Source organism: Arvicanthis niloticus, chromosome 16 (assembly GCF_011762505.2).
Source record: "Arvicanthis niloticus isolate mArvNil1 chromosome 16, mArvNil1.pat.X, whole genome shotgun sequence".
NCBI lineage: Eukaryota > Metazoa > Chordata > Mammalia > Rodentia > Muridae > Arvicanthis > Arvicanthis niloticus.
In genome coordinates, this window is record NC_047673.1 from 55,138,441 (window position 1) to 55,156,936 (window position 18,496).

The following is an 18,496-nucleotide window of genomic DNA, read 5'->3' on the forward strand; positions in this document are numbered from 1 at the left end:
TGTAAACCACAGGGAAACAGAACATGAAGAAGAAATCTCATAGAGAGATAGGACACCAGCCGGATGGGAGCCAACCTTATGTGTTTTATAGCAACCCATTTCATCAGGATCTAACTGAGGTCCTGTGAGAACTGCATTAATCCTGAGAATGACTGTGCAGTTACCTTGCACAGGCTCCACTTTTTAAGTTCCACCATCTCTGGATCCACAACGATACTGAAGACAAAGCTACCAATACATATGTTTAAAAAACACGTTGCATTCTTTAGTACTTTCACATATTTATATAAGGATTATTCTTTTCACTCTCCATTCCCATCTTTCCTATCCTTCTCTCTCCCTCAGGAAGCCTTTTCAATAAGCCTTCTTCCTATTTTCATGGTTCCTTTATATGTGTTAAGTTTAATACAAATTTAATACAGTGAATACAATACAATTGCTTGCCTGAGCATGGAAAGGGCAGCTTATCTGTGGCTATATCTCTTAGAAAGTTGTTACCCCTCTTCCAATAATCACTAATTGCTATTTAACCCTTTGTAATAGGTGGAGCTTCTTGGGTACATCGCCCATCCAAGACGCTATGTTGACTGATGCAAACTTGTGTTGCTGAATGCAGATCAGCACCTCTGTAAAGAATCATGAGCACAGGGACTATGTAGGCACACATCAAATCCTGTGTTCTTGTTTCAGTTGGTAACAATTCCAGATACTAACAGAAGTCCAGAACAAAGCAAAAATAACTTGTTTTTCTTCTGTGCATAACCCTCTTATTCTTTTGCTAAAAGGCCAATACTATTAGGCATTTGTATTTCTTATCTCTATTCCTGAACTGCACCCGAAGCTCGTGGTATTTATAAGACAGTGACATGATAAAGAGCCTGAACAATACAAATCTGAAAATCTCCTTAATTTCCTATGCTCAGAAGGTACACATTAAATAATGTGTACCTAAATATGTTAATTGGAACTCGCTAAGCCACACGTTCACCACCCAAGAATATAAAGCAGAGAAAATGTATTCGTCAAGTAGGCAAGTGCTGCTTTCAGTGAATGAGAATGCACTTTTGCATAATGAAAATTACCTGAGTTTTAAGATAGCCCTTGAGATTGCAGAAGCACTTGCAAACAATCAATTGCTCCTGGCAGTGTAAAAAAATCAATGAGTAACCTATTGTAGTAATGTGTTTAGAAAGCAATTGAAAAACAATGGTAAAATTATACATCGGGGTCGATTCATGAAACTCCATTATAATACAACACACAAAGATTTCAGAAAGTTAAAAATATTCTTAAATAGTCCTGAAATCATTTATTCCACGACTAATCATCAAATAAGAAAGGAGATTGAAAACAAAGTTTGACTTAACTGTCTACTACTTATGAGACACTGCTAGACTTAAAAAACACCATTGAGAAAAATTCAATATGGTTAAGAAATGACATATACATAAAAGTATAATCTTCATACAGTGTTCATTCATAGAAAATACTAGGCACAATGGCAATGTTAAGTGGGCATTGTGAATCAGATCCTCTTTAGACTGCTTCTACTGTCGGTCCTTTTGGCAAAGAACAAGTGCTCCTCTGGGTCAATGAGAAGCCACTGGTAGTTCTGTAGATGGGAAATGCCTATTACTGACGGCTTCTGGATATTATGGTGCATATCTAGTGCTCAAATTTTAGTTATTTTTTGGGTTATGCATCCACCAGTCTTTTAAAATAGCTAGTAATTTATTTTTAGTGATGTTATCATTATGTGATTAATCTTTAGATATTATAATTCACTCATGTTTGTATCATTTCTCTTGGTAAAATGTCATTCTCTGTTTCATATCTATATGTTCATATTTGCACATGTTCCTATGTTTCAGTGTAATAAGTCTTTTAAAGTCCATTATGTCATGATTTTGAATCAGTTAAAATGATACTCATTATTCATACCAAGTTTATAAGCATTTGAAAAACAATAATTGTGATAACTGCTTATGTGATAGAGACTTCATTCTTGATAAAAGCTGAGCTGGAGGACAAAGTCAATCCATAGTTGTTATGTGCTAGTCCTCCAAACAGAAGCCACACATTTGGATGGTTCATTTAGTTACAGGACCATCTAGGCCCCTTTAAACTTCCACAACCAAGTCAGACCTTTTACAGTGCAAATTACAGAACAAGTGCCATCTTTGAAATCTGCACAGGATTAGCAGTGTGGATGGGATGGATCAAGTCGCATCCTTTTTTGTTTCATCACCACAATGAGTCCACCATGTAGTGCAATTTTTGTTTATTCTCTTCTATTGGTTACTCTGTGGTGGATTTGCAAGTGCTTGAAGTTTGTACATTTCAAGTAGCAATTTAAAGATTTATATTTGAACACAGGGCTTATAAGTCAAGAGTCTCATGGAATTTTTCTGGTGGAGACTAATGAGTCAATATATTGCTATAAAATGCATTTACCTTCTTAATAGAAATGTCCCATGGCAGGAATCACAGGCTTTCACCACACAGGTTTCAGGTAAGAAAGTACATTTGTGTGCGACAAAATGGTTTGTATGCAAAACTATTTAATTCTTCCTGGGCCTCTTGGTCATTATCTTAATTAAAATGTTGGTTACTTTATAGTATATTCATAAGCTTATTCTGAGTAGCCATCAGAGGTAACCATTTTACAAACAGGACTATTAGCACTAGAATTTTAAATGGTTTGCTATTCTCTTGATTTATTAAAGGCATTTTCCATTCTGCTTTTGAGGCATTCAATAATGACTTCCTATTTTTGTTTACCTATAATCACACCAAAGAGTAAAGTATACCTCCATATTAGTGAAATATGCTATTAATTTGCTTTTCACAATCAGCTCTTAGAAATTGTTTCTTTGAGGAATATTATGATGCCATTATGAAAATGACTCTCTCAAGTTTTAAAACGAATGAGGTTTACAATTATGAGATGTGTTTCCAAACGGCAGATGCGATTTGTGATGACAGAAGGGATGTTTTCCATGAAGACCCATGTCCACATCCTTCCACTGTTTATGGCAAATTAAACAGAAAATTTTTCATTTCGTACCTGCTTGTACTTTATTTAGCTTTCTTCCATCTGTTCTACAAATGCTCTTGTAAAATAATATCCCATGGCAACCCACAATGGCATTTGAATCTCTCTGTCTCCCCGGGGAGTTAATTTCTTCTAGGGAAACTACCTTACTGCTTTAAGAAATAGCAATTCTCATTTGCTTGGAAGGGTCTCAGTTTGATCACATGCTCCATAGCAATTTCTGTTAGATATAGACATTGTATACACCTTTCTTTATACTTTCATGGAAGCACTTGGATTTTACCCAGATTGACAGTTACACTGAAATTTTAAGGATAGCAATAAAACATAGTATTACACACACACACACACACACACACACACAATATAAATAAATAAATAAATAAATAAATAGATAAATAAATAATAAAATTAGTCTCCACTCTGCATATTAATCAATGCCAAATAATATTTATTAACCGAAGAAAGACAGCTCACCTACAGAGTTACTTGAAGCAAAGGTTCATATGATTTAGAATTTTTGTAGGAAGAAAAAAATTCAAGTCCAATCATTTCATATATATAACTACACTACATCAATTAACTTTTAAAATTCTTGCTGGGAAATTCTTGCATTGAGACGAATAGTAAGCCATGCCAGCACACAGGAGTCGGTTCCGGTGGGAACCACTGATGGCCATACCATTTAAGAAATCATTTCATTTCCATAATCTTCAATTTTCTAGTTCAGGAATGGGTGAAATCTCCTTGGTTATTATTAATATAATACTAATATGATGTTTTATAAAAATTCTTTATTGAAGATATAATACATCGTAGAGTGCTTGCCTAGCAAGTGAGTTTGATGCCTTGATTTTGATTACCAGAATGTCAACCAATTCAAATCAAATCAAATCAAATAAAAACATCAACAACCACTACTACTACAACCCAACACTACACAAAACAAAACCATTTTGCTAATGACAAAACACTATGTAGGATAAGCTTATTATTATACTTACATATTGATCATTTCATTATTAGAAGTATCATCCATACACAAGAATCAATGGTATTGCAGTACATTTTATTCACAGCAATAAAATACCAGATAAAATCAGCACTGGCATTTGAATCTTAACTGAGAGAGCGAAGTGCTTTCTGCACAATTTATTCTCTTGAGAGACCAAAGCACTCCCCGGATAGCATGTAGCATCTGAACTGAAAATTGCTTTTGCACCTTCAAATATGCAGTCATAGTCTAGTAACCATTTCCAAACATAATTATTTTGAAAAAAAAAAAGCATTAATATTCTATTATGTTAAACTCCAGTATAAAAACTAAAATCCACATGAGCTTATGTGTTTATTTTTTAAATATTTTATTCTCTTTTTCTTCTTCACATAATTATTATTCCTCAAATTTAGAATAACAAGAGGTGAAGCACTGTGTTAATTTTACCACCTAACAGATCTTATTCAAATATTATTTTAATGTATTACCTATGTCTGTAAATATGTGGATCATAAATTACAAAGGTATTTTCTCAGATTTCAAGTACTATCAGATTCATTTTCTAAGAGTAAATATAATGGTTTTAAAAATACTGCCCATACAGAATTTTTCTTTATAATAATTAAAATCAGTAAATGCCATTCAACAGTTGCTTGTACTTGCTTATATAGAACTATTTGGAATATTCACCCTCATTCAGTTGTTCTCATTGACTTGATGCCCATTATAAAATTATATAATCAACTAATTCACAGAAAATTTGATGTTAGATGTTAAAATGATGATTCCTGTACTTTTAGAATATCAATGTACTGATACTATTCCATTCCTTTGGTTAATTTTTTTTCAAATTCATTGCATTACTGAATCATTAAATATTTTCCTATTTATAATTCTAACATATGCAAGTACGACTTCATACTAGTATAATAGTATATTAACTCAAATATCTTCAGAAATTCTTCAGATTCTTAGCTTTCTGAAAGAGTGCTATCAAGCCATTATAAAGTTTGATCAGGAGGTTTAAAATAATTTAGATTATTAACTTACAGGATTTAATTTCAAATTGCATTTAAAGTGACAAAAGTTCTCTCTCTCTCTTTTTAATTGTTATTCTATAACAAAAACACCACTTACAATCCATCATTCTAGTAGGTCAATTACTAAAATATTTTTTTCATTTTTTAAGTGTTATTTCTCCAACAGGATATTGAACAAATCAAAGTGTGTGCTTTAGCCCCATTGACCACATTTTATTCAACTTTAAAGACAGTCTAGTTTAAATATTAATGGTGGGATCAATCAACATAGTCATTTGTTGGTGGGTGCCTTGGGCAGTACTGCAATTTTAACCAAGTAAAGCACAAGCTGGTAATGTAGGGACTGTCCCAGCATGGGCTCTGGAAACTTACCCGAGGAATCAGGATGGCTTCACTTAGCACATAATCCAAGACAGAGTTAGAGTAGAGTAAGAAGAGTAAAATGGAAAAAGATCAGAAAAGACTGGACGTTTTTCATCTTCCAGTAAAATAGGATCTTTAGAATGCAGTGGGATTGTTGAGTTAAGGAAAAATCCATAAATACTTTTGTAAAATGTCTCCAGGAAAACATGAATATACAACATTGCTTCCGTACACACATCCCAAAACTGTGTACTTTCTCACTACATATTTTTTAATTTATTTGTTTTTATAATTTTAATGTAACATACGTACTGTATTTACATCCCCCCTCTAATTCTTACTTTGCAACAATTATCTTCCAAATTCATGATCTCTTCTTTTAAATTTATTATTGTTATATATTTCAGATTTTATCCCCTTACCCCATTCCCCCTACCACCCAGGAACCCCCTATCCAATCCCCCCTTCTCCTGCCTCCACAGGGATGTGCCCCCACCTACCCCCCACTCCCACCTCCCAACCCTCGAATGCCCCCCTCTCGGTGTTCAGCCTTCATGAGACCAAGGATCTCCTCTCCTTGGACATATATATCAGTATATGTGTGTGTATACATAAATACAATCTTCTGAATTTAATGTTGCTCATATATGCATGTCTTTAAAGCAGAGAAAATGCATCTCTGTAGAAAATTGATTTTTTTTCTCTCAGCCTTAGTTCAAATCTCCAGTACCTATAGAAAAAGCTACATATGACTACACACGTGCCTGTAAGCCCAGTCTTTGAACTACAGACAAGAGGATCAGTGTTAGCATGCCAACCTATCTGCAACCTCAATGAGATAGCATCTCAAATGGAGAGGAGATCCTTGGTCTCTCATGAAGGCTGAACACTGAGAGGGGAGGAATTCGAGGGTGGGGAGGTGGGAGTGGGGGGTAATTGGGGGCACATCCTCATGGAGGCAGGAGAAGGGGGGATTGGATAGGGGGTTCCTGGGTGGTAGGGGGAGTGGGGTAAAAGGATAAAATCTGAAATGTAAATATAATATCCAATAAAAAAGTAAAAAAAACATGGTGGGGGAGGAGAAATAAGAAGAATAATGATAGAGCAGGACACTTGAACTTTCCCCTCTAGTCTGTGCATGCAAACAGATGCTCACACCCAGGTGTACACATACACACTCACACACCCACACACCCCCACACACACTGAATAAAGCATTTTTAAAAATTATAGAAGGCAATGTTTAACATAAGCTAAGTAAAAGAGATGAGTCAATAAAACCACAGCTGGAGTCTGAGTATCTCCTTAAAATGTGTGTTATGCTGTCTAATCACAGGTCTGGCAGTATCGGGGATGGGGCTATGAGGAGCACTCTGTATGGTGTGGCAGCGATACCGCATCCTTCACCAAAGTGAGTCTAGAAAGCTGCTTCAATCCTTCAGCCACATAAAGATGTAAGGAAAAGGCATCTTATACCAGTTTAATGTATTGGCTGCCTAACCTGTCACATTGTGTTGTAAAATGTGAGTCTGACATAACAACCCCAAGACCACAGTGCCATGTTTGCTCACTGAAGCTCAGAAGGTTTGATGGCAGCTCCTACTGAGACTAATTCTCTTGTTCTTTGATTTCAAGCATGCCTGTGTCATGAACAATACTCTACTGAACCCTTGTCTATTGGGCACTATTAAGAGTGTATATCTATCACTATAGCACACAGAGGCTGCATGCAAAACTCCTGCCTTGGCTCTGTCTCCTGAACTGTTCAATAAGATATTTAACAATGTCATAACTAAGCATATCACAGTCCCCTGAGTTTCCTTTGTATCATGTGATTAGTTTGTTAAGGTTGGATATATGATTTACTTGTTCTTTGACCTATAAAATTATTAACAGCAATTTCAGTTATCTTCACGTTTTGTAACTCATACACTACATATACAGAAGAGACAAATCCCCACGTTTTATATAAGTAAAAGGCCAGATGCTTCTGACAGACCTGATTTTGACAGCAAAGCCACCTTTGCATATAACAAAAAAATCTTAATTTTATTTTACATTGTACTATATTTCTAAGTCACTTTATCATGTATTTCTTTGACTTTCACACTGTTTTTTTGACTTTTATATGGTATTTTAGTGAATATGATTTAAATGCCTATATTGTTTTGTGCTAAATGTCTCTGCTCAACAATACCTCCAAGAAAAATTTCCCATGCTGAACACTGAGGTGTTTTTGTTTTGTTTTCTTTTTTTCTTTTGTTCTTCTGTTTTTAGATGGGCCATCTCTCTTAAATTAAACTGTATGACTATATGTATATAACTATATTCATATAACTATATGTATATAACTATATGTAAATAAACATTCTCTAACAATTCTCTGAGCATGTTTGTCTTGTGATATGGTCAAAGGCTTGCCACTACTTTTGTTAACTGGTTCTCAAATATAAATAATCATTTACTCTTTCAAAGCAAATTTCCTTTTTTTTCTATGTATTTATTTATTTATTTGTTTGCTTATTTGTTTACAATACAGTGTCTAGCTCTGTAGTCCAGATTAACCTGGAACTCTCACTGTTTCTCCTTTCTTTTAGTATCTCAAGTCTAGTGATCACCACCAAGTTTAGCATTTGCCACCATATCTGGCACCAAATTTGGTTCTAATTTAAACATCTAGTATTGTGATCATTGTACAATTTATTTCTCTCATGTTTAACACTGCTTATAATTATTGCTTTTCTATTCTCAATTTTTGGTTAATATTTTCAAAATCATTGTAAAAATACAGACTGAATATGAAATCCTTTGCATTAAGTAAAGAGAACAGGATGTGTTGTTTCAGCATTTAATTTTGGTATGGATCAAATTTTCATCCTAAAACTGCCTAACCCCCATGATACAAGAAATGAATAAAACAAATTTAATTTGGGAATATAGCATTATTTCTCTCTTGATTATTCACAACTGACAATCATGTCAAATAACAACTCATTAGTATACTTACAGTAAACAAGTAGGTAATGGGAATTTCAATAATGTCTAAGAGAAAATTTTTGTTTATAAATCTGTATTTACACGTGTACATGCACATAGGTATGGCAGTCAGTTGATTTAGAAACAGGTGGATCAGCTGCCAGTTCAAGAGAAGTGGTGATTATATTTAGGCTTTATACATAGGCACATTTATAATTTAAATTGTAAAATGTGGTCTTCGTACGAGTCATAATATTTTCACAATGTCTTTGTCTGTTCATTTTAACTTATACTTTCACATATATTTATTTACTTTAATTTTCTATATTTCAGGAAATGTACCCAAAAAGAGTTCTAAGAGCTTGTTTTCTGCTATCCTACTGTGACTAAGCAAGACACTACTATATTTTGTAAGTCCATCTGTTTCTTTGTCTTAAATAAGTCTTTCTGATACAGAGAACTGGTTTTCTCATTTGGAAGTTGATGAATTTTGTTTTAATTAAGGTCTTAATTGGCCTTATTTATTTCAAGTTTTGATTTGCTTTAACTTTATCTGATTTCAATAATAAGGAACATTTCTTTGTTAGATTAACTCTGGTTAATCTGTGTGTGTGTGTGTGTGTGTGTGTGTGTGTGTGTGTGTCTATTAGCCAATAGTTTATAATGATTCACAATAAAACCCCTATTGGTTGATGTGTGAGATCACAGAGAAGGCACTGTATAGAATGCTGACTTGTCCTGGGCTAACATGCTCATAATTATTAATCCTCCATTTCAGTGAACAAACAAATTTTTATTTGCAGAAACTGTCCTCTGAGGCTGTATTAAGGTAGCTAAATACTGTCTTTAGCAAAAAGTGATTTATCTTGTTTTAATGTTTAGATTTTATATACATGAATTAACATATTCATCATCACATTGTGATGTGAATACACATCTTACATAATCACATTGTGATATGCACTACACAGCTAATATTGTCATGTTGTGTCATGCACCATGTAACTTATATCATCATGTTATGTTATGCACTACACAGATTACATCATCGAGTTGTGGTATGTACCACACAGCTTTGACGTCTTAGACTGGAGAGCTCATTTATTCCCTCTGACACAGAGCAAACAAGCCAGTCTATTGTGTGGAAAGTCTTGAATGACACTGAACTAAATGTTTCTGGAACATTCAAATTATAACCCTTCTGATTATCTCACAGTTGAGATTTGACCATTCAACAGTTTTGGGAACACAGAAAAAGTAAATAGACTTTCTCCTATTTTATAAGCTGGTTTCTGATGTTGTAACAAACGAATCTCTTTGTAATTAGTTTTTTTTATGACACACCAATACCATGAGACCATGTGATACTTGTTATTTATTTTGACATTTGCAAATATTTTTTGACTTTTCATTCACTCAGACTATATCCACCAAGCAAGACAAAAATTATTGTTGTGTTGCCTCACAATAAATCAATGGAGGGGTAACTAGATGAAAAAATGCCTATTATGTTCTAAGTTCCATGGGAGAATAGTTTTTCCACTTGCCATTGACTGGAAAGGTTGTCCATGTTTGCACAGCAATAATGATGAAGATATCTATTTGGAAAGTAGGCTTGAAGTCAGAACATGCTCTAGAAACTTATGGAGGAATTTTAATAAATTTATATAAATTACTTCAAAAATCATACTGGGCATATATAAATCAGGAGAAAGTTTTTAAGGACCTTTAAAATTTTTCTCCTCAGATTAAAGTCAGAGCCTAGTAGCTCTGCTGTTTGTAAACCTTATCAGCTTCAATGGCTATTTTTCTTAAACCTATCACAAATATTTCTCATAAAAGTATGCTTAATTCTAAGAATTGCATATTTTTAGTGATTTATCTATTTGTACATGTACATACTTTAAAATTTCCAAATAATATAAATTATGCTATTTTATTTTAATAGAAAATATTCACTAGATACTTTTACTACTAAATCCTGTGTATAAAAATCTAAAAATAAAAATTCTACTCAATTAGACTTTTACAGGATTATCAGTGGCAACTATGCATTTTCCATTAGACTTTCACAAAAATCAATTTCTTTGCTCTCTATGTTCACTTGATTCATGTATCAGGTAACTGTGTTGGAGTCTGTACATGTGTTGAGGTTTAGAGTAATAAAACCCTAGTTATAAGCAAAAGTAAATGTGTTCTTAGGCTTGACCACGGTATTTCTGCCTGAGGTCCTATGGTCTACAAAGCTACAGAGAAATCTGAAATTGTGAAAAAAATAAAAAATAAAATAAAAAATGGGATGGAATCTGAGCAATAGTATTTCTGAGATTTCTTTTTTAGATTTTAAACACAGAAACAGAATACTTCATTTTATATGGAAAGTATGACATTGCTAAGCACTATAGTTTCATGTACATGATGGAATTAGTTTTAAGAAGACACCAGTTAATCTGTAGTGACTTAAAGATAGCAAATTAGGTCTCGATAGATGGTTCAGTGATTAGGAGCAGACACTCTTTTGTAGAAGACCAGAGCAAGCTTCCCAGCACTCAAGTTGAGTGGCTCTAAAGATATATATATATATACTCTAAAGACATCCATTGCCTCCTGCCTCTCAAATATATGCACTCACATATACACACCCACATAATTAAAAACAAATAAATCTATTTAAAATATCAAAATATTAATAATACTGAGAGTAGGTTTCTAGGTTGTGGATTTCTAAGTACTCAAATAAGAGTCGTTTCAACACTTTGGAAGATCCACAAGTTAGAGGCTAAGAAGTTAGAGTTCTAAGCCAACTTGAGCTACATTACATGACAAAAATTGTCGAGAACCGCACTGCCACACGTTTGGGGGCCAAAATGTTGCGGACTGCTTTGTCATTGTTGAGACCCGCACTGCCAAAAGCCTTGGGGGCTAAGTTGTTAGAGCCTGCACTGCCCCAAGCTGCTCTGGTCTGCAGGTTGGGGTTCAGCAAGAGATTGAGGACTGACACGAGGAATGGAGACAAGACAGAGTGTGATTCAATCCCGTTTATTCTTCAGTCTCTCTTCCTAGTCCAAGTCCCAATTCTTGAGTTCCTTATCCCTAGTTCCTAGTCCCTAGTGCCTCCAAGTTCCAAGTTTCCAGTTCCAAATTCTAGCTAGTCTCATCCAAGTCTCAAGTACTCTTCCAAGTACAAGTGTCTAATAATTTCTTCTGTCTGCCTCTTGCCTTTTATATGTCTTTAAGCCATACCTTTATGTCACACCTTTAAGACACACCTTTAAGTCTTATCTCTAAATTACACCTTTAAGTTACACCTTTTAAGTCTCAGCTCTAAATCACACCTTTAAGTTACACCTTTAAGTCTCAGCTCTAAATCACACCTTTAAGTTTCACACACCCAAAGGAAAAATACTAGGTATCTAAAACAAGATGTTAACAGAGTGTGCTCAGCTGTTGTAGGCTAGTGTAAACAAATCTCTTGTCAGGGTATATGGCTCAAGATGGCTGCAAGGATGATAGCTGCCTTCTGTCAGCCCCCCACAAAAAATGATGAAAATTATATGTCCTAAAAATCAAGCACCAAATACAAATAATGATTTTTAACTATAGAAAGTAGCATTTCATGTACTAGTTTTAGACCTGTTAATTACTGCCTTTTGCCATATATTTATTTTTCTATATAATTATAAAGATATTTGCAGATAGTTGGCAAAACCTGTTTACTATAAAAAATAAAATGCATACCCACAACCCAAAACTCATTGAGAGATTACTGGATCAGCAGAGTAGAATATTTTACAGATTATAATGTACATCAAAATCAACACACAAATAATTATGATGGGAAGTATTCTTGGACTTTGGAGTCTTCTTGCTTATAAGACGAACAGTAGTTTGTAGACACATCTCTCTGTCTCTTTGTCTCTCTGTCTCTCTGTCTCTCTGTCTCTCTGTCTCTCAAACATGCTGACACATTTGAAATAAGGACTTATATTGTCAATATCATCTTTGAAAAATGCCAAGAACATCTGCCACCTATGGTCTCCTTTATTTGTCACAGGTAGATACCCTGAAACAAATTTAAAAACACTTGCTAAAATGACCATTGATTTTCTGAATATCTAAATAGACAGAACAGTTCATAATTACTACCATTTATTGCTGTGGGCATTGAAAGAGAAAAATATAACAAAACTACAAACACTCAATTTTCCATTTCAAAGCTTTTAAAAATTGGTACATAATCGTGATATTACAAGTTCAGGAAAATATGAATAGCATTTTCTTTTCTTTTCAGTAATCTCTAATTGAAAGGATTTTTTGAGTGTAACTATCACTAATTTGTTTCCCTGGTATAATTAATAGCTACAACTTTCTGTTTCATTTGTCTTAATAGTCAGATAAACAAATCTACCTTTTGTCCTGCTCTGACAGTGATATTGAAGTGTTTTATGCGCCTGTGCTTCTCAATATGCATCAGACAATTAACCCTGGTGCAGTTTGTTATATAGCATGATATCTGAGACCGCTAAAAGAAATATTTTATCTTAAAATGAATTTGTTTTTCTAAAGTCATTATCAAGATCAAAGTGATTTTGACAAAAGAATCCATGAAATTACAAAAAAATAGAATATCATATAAATAGGCAGAAAATATTTTACATCTATTCTAAAATATCCATAATACCAAATGTTTTAACATTTGGCCAGGTGTTGCTGAATAGAAAAGAGATTCTGGTAATTTTTATGTGGTAGCAGAAAATTACACACATACACAGACACACACACACACATACTCTCTCTCTCTCTCTCTCTCTATATATATATATATATATATATATATATATATATATAATTATACAGACACACACTATATATAAATATATATAATATAAATATATATATATTTATAAATATATAGTGTGTGTGTCATTATATATATGTATATATATATACATATACACATATATACACACATACATACATATATACAGGCTAAAAATATTCTGGCTTTTCTAGCCTAAAATTCCTTATTTGCCATTCTATGTCTCTTGTGGACTGAGTTTCTCATACAAGCCAGACCTTTTTATTTGTGCAGCTCAGAATACTGCTTTCAATCTCTCTGTTCTATTTTGTGGTAACCGTGAATCAAAGCACCACTGATGACAAATGGAGGCATTTGACTGTGCTCTGATGATCCCTCAGACAAAGACAACTGTGGCCACATTTCAATCACTGAGAAAGTCAAAGGTAATCTTTTCTGATTTGCAGTGTTGCAGAAAACTCTTGGTTCTTTAAAGACACAAAAAGGGGATAATTGGTTATTTACGTGGCCTTGAACATGTTATCTTTATTACTATTCAGTGTAAAATCAAAGTGGTCACATGTCTTGCCAAAGTCCTCACACCATATTCTTGGTCAGAAAGTAGTTGTAACATAAAGACAGACCTCCAGGCAAGACACACCAAAAGCCAGAAGAATTTTTCTTTCATATTCAAGGCTTCCACATCTAAGCACTTGTCTTGTTTTACTGTGCTTGAATTGATGGTGTAAAGACACTCATTCTTCAAGTGGCCAGGAACATTGCTTATGATATTGTGTGTGAGACAGATATATGTTTGCATGTGTGTGCATGTATGTGGATGCATCTGTATGCCTGTGGATATGGAGGCTAGAGGTCAGCACTAGATGTCTTCTTTCCTTTTACTACTTTTAAGAATAATTTTATTTAAGTTCTGGACATCTGTGAGTGGGGTTGGGGTATGGGCATGTAAGAACAGGTATCTAGAAAACAGTATAAGATACTCTGTAATTGGAGTTGCACACAGGTGTGAGCTATCTGGTACAGACATGGGATATGCTGGCATAGTGGGTATGTTATTGATTAAGACACCAATGTAGTCCCAAAATATAAGTCATTTGATCTAAAATATATGGTACCATGAAATATGATTTAAAGTTAACTAAAAGCAGAGTTAAGCTATGTCCTTCAACAATATTTTTTCAACCTTTGAAACACCTTTGAACACACATTGAACAAACCTTTCTGAATCCAGTTTTAGGGCATCATCTGGACGAGAGGTATTACCTCATTTTTATCAATTTTTCCAGTTAACTGAGAATTAGGTGACTATAGTTCATCCTCCATACTCACCTTATCTTCTATGCAATTAGTTCTGTTGTTCTCCTTCCCATCTCACCACTCATTCATCTTATACTTGCATTACTGCTATACCATAAGCTAAATTGTTGTTGCTGTTGTATCCCCATTTTTCTGAACTTTCCCAATATTTATTGTACCAGGTTATAAAAAGTATACAGTTTCTAGAATCCACAGTCAAGAGCATGTGGTATTTAACTCTTCCAGATTGTGTTACTCATTTAATATAAAGTTTTCCAATTTCTTCCACTCTCCTACAATGTGCATAGTTTTGTTTTCCTTCAAGGCTGAATAAGATTCCATTGTGTATACACATGTACAGTATATTCATTATTCATTCATATATTGATGGGCACCTAGGTTGACTCTATTACTTAGAATTGTGAACAGTGCAGTAACAAATGTAAATATAAAAGTGATTTTTATAGCAGGAAATAGGTTCCTTCGGGTTATGCCTAGCAGTGTATAGTCGAGTCATATGCTTGTTCTAGTTTTTGTTGTTGGGTTTTATTTTTTTTTAAAGAAGCCTACACACGTATTCCCATAGTGGCCAAACCAATGCTGATGAAGACTTAATCTTTTCCCATACCTTTCTCTAGCAGGTTTTGACATTTATTTCCTTGATGATGGCCACTCTTAATAATGGTGAGATAGAGTCTTAAAGTACTTATAATTTTTACTTCTCTGATAGTTAGATTTACTGAGAACTTTTAAAGATATTTATTAGCCATTTGCATTTCCTTTGAGAACTGTTAGAAGTGCAGTGGCTTATTTATGAGCTGGAAAAAATGAGGGTTTTTTTCTGTATTTCAATTTTACATCTCTTTGCATATTCTGTATATTAACCTCCCATCTGAAGAATAGGTGGCAGATGTTCTTCCATTCTGATATATACATACCTGTGTAATTTTAAAATCAGGTTAAACATTTTTATTATCTTATGGTATAAGCTTTAAAAATGTTTCCTCCCGTATTCTTCTCATGTAGAGTATGCTATACATATCCTCTCATCCTACTTTGCAATATCATACCTAACGCAGTCTATTCCTATTCTATCATAACTTGGCCCCCATTGAAGAATGGCTCTTTGTTCCAGACACACCCTCCTCCTTTATTTTAAAATTATTATTCAGTCATTAGATTCTTAGATAACATCTATTTTTTTTTTTTGACTAATAAGTCTAGTGCCTCCATGAAAGTGGGATGGCAGATACCTTTTGATATGCCAATTTCATTAATTTGGTTACATACTAAAAATGGAACTGTTAAATAATAGGCATTTATGTATATCAATTAATTACTCCTAAGCTGGGGTTTTATAACAGAAATTTTGAAGTTGTGATAATTGTAGTTTCTTGTTGTTAAAATAATCATTAAAATAAAATAACATAAAGGTAATGACATGCATAATCCACATATGATATTAAATGACTTTTAGGAAAAATAGTATCATTGTTGGTACTGGTAATGCTTTTGTGATTTGTTGACAAAATTTGTAATTCAAAAAATATAAAATTTTATTTATACAAATAAAAATATTATATTCTCATGCACATGCACTAATCCTCTAAATTCCACTCGTGAATATTATGAGTGAAATTTAGAAATTCAGGGACATCCACTCTCCTTTCAAGGTACAATCCATACTTGTTAAGATAGTAGGTTCTAGAAAGTACATCTGGATATTCTCTTGCAACATGGCAAGTGATTCTGACTATCTTCCCTTTTGTCATTTTTACATGTGCATATTTCTAAGGTCTTAAGCATAATGAACACTATTTTATGAGTTCTCTATGATGACTAAAAGTCATCGCCATATGAATTGGTGATGTAAAATTGTCCCGGTTTTCCTGGGGTCACCCTCCTTGCTATGGAGACTTTATGGTTTATTTCATAGTTTAGAGACAAAGAAAAATAAGCCACATGTAGCATCCCAAAAGTGGCATTTCTTTCTATTTATACCATGTTTATAGGGCAAATTTATGTTTTTTTATGAAATAAAATTCAGAATAATGAATATCTTATAAAAGATTATTGCCATATGGGTACCAAGTATAACAGGATTAAATATTAGCATAGACTACTAAATTTTTTCACACTGTTTTTTAAATTGTGCTTTCTCTTTCTCTATCTGTGGCTCATTTTTGCATTGTATGACATTATTTATTCTTGAAATAGTTTCTCCCATTTAGAAAGTGAAAGGCTCTAGAGGTATAAGTTTGAAATAAACACTGTTTAAATATTATCCTCAGTGTCTTTATTCCATTTTTTTCAGAATATGTTTGGAAATAAAGATAAATATTTGGTGACTGACAGTAATGGAAACCATTCATAATTAGTAACTAATACACTTGTTTGTTTTAATTGGTTTATTCCATGTGGTGTGTGTGTTAGGGACCTGCTATGGTTCTATGTCTTTATTTTCCTTCTTCTTAGTGTGTCCAGATGCCACTGGACACCTGGATGGAAGGAATGTGTAGGGTCTACAAGATCCTTGTTCAGCTATGAGTGGGTGCTGGAAAATGCCATTGGAGGAATGGGAGAAGGCCAACTCTAAGTATTTTAATAAAACGACTCTCTTAGATGATCATAGCTTGTGTGCATACAATTTATTTCAGGTGGACAAGGGCTATAAAAAAATCTTGGAGGATGGGAAAGAGATTTTAGGGTGACTATAAACTCATTGGCTGTGAATGCCTCATGTGTATAGAAAGACATTTCAGGAATCCCAAGTACTTGCTGTTCAGGTACAAGTTGAACCTGTAAGTCTACTTGATCTTTCCCAGGTTATGAACAGGGGTCAGACTCCCCAACCACGGTAGTAAAAGGAGTCTTCCATTTTGCATTGAGTTCAGAGGAGCTATAGGGACATGTAAACTGTGACCTTAATTAGCAGGAGTTCCCCAAATTTCATAGTGCATAAAATCATTTTAGTATTATATACTTTAAACATACTGGCAACTGGCAATCACTGCAAATGAAACTGTTAATTGACTCACAGGAAGCTTGAAGAATGGGGAAAAGCATTTGCTAACTACACATTTCACAGAAAATAAGTGTCTCCGGAATACAAAAAATTAATTAATTAATTAATTAATTGATTGATTAAAGAAATATTGAGAAATTTATGAGATGAGCTGTGGAACTATACAGATAATTTTCAGAAGAAAGACAAAAAGATTAAAATAATAATTTTTATAAATTTTTGTTTTTTAAAAATTACTTTTATTTTTTACAATCCAGTCATTACCTGCCTCCAGGTCTGCCCTCCCACAGTTCCTCACATCCCATTTCTCCTCCCCAATGTCTGCAAGAGGATCTCCCCACTTCCCCTGCTAGGTCTCCCTGGGGCCTCAAGTCTCTGGAAGGTTAGACACATCTTCTCTCACTGAGGTCAGACCAGGCAGTCTCTGCTGTATATGTGGTGTAGGCCTCGGACAAGCTTATGTATACTGCCTGGTTTGTGGCCCAGTGTCTGAGAGATCTTAAGAGCATGGGTTAATTAAAACTGCTGGTCTTCCTATCAGGTTGACTTCAGCTTCAGCTTCTTCTAGCCTTTCCCTCATTCAACCACATGGGACTCCTCTGACCAGTCCAATGATTGGGTGCCTCTGTTTCAGTCAGCTGCTTGTTGAGCCTCTTGGAGGACAGCCACGCTAGGCTCCTGTCTGTAAGTACAGCATAGCATCAGTACTAGTATCAGGCCTTGGAGCCTTCCCTTGAGATGCATCCCAAAATGGGCTGGTCACTGAACTGTCTTTCCCTCAGTCTCCTCTCCATTTTTCTCCTCGCAGTTCTTTTAGACAGAAACAATTCTGGGTAAAGTCAGAATTTTTGACTGTGAGATGGCGATCCCATCCTTCCACTTGATGCCCTGTCTTTCTACTGGAGCTGGGCTCTACAAGTTCCCT

At 34.3% G+C, this 18,496-nt stretch overlaps 1 protein-coding gene across 13 annotated transcripts in view; it reads left to right on the top strand.

Moving 5' to 3' along the window:
* Positions 1–18,496, top strand: part of Marchf1 (membrane associated ring-CH-type finger 1) — a 737,296-nt gene that overhangs the window by 218,842 nt on the left and 499,958 nt on the right. For all 13 annotated transcript variants that reach the window (XM_034520273.2, XM_034520272.2, XM_076914208.1 and 10 more), the window contains exon 2: positions 8,765–8,841. The gene's annotated coding sequence lies outside the window, so the exon portion shown is untranslated. The remainder of the gene's footprint in view (positions 1–8,764; positions 8,842–18,496) is intronic.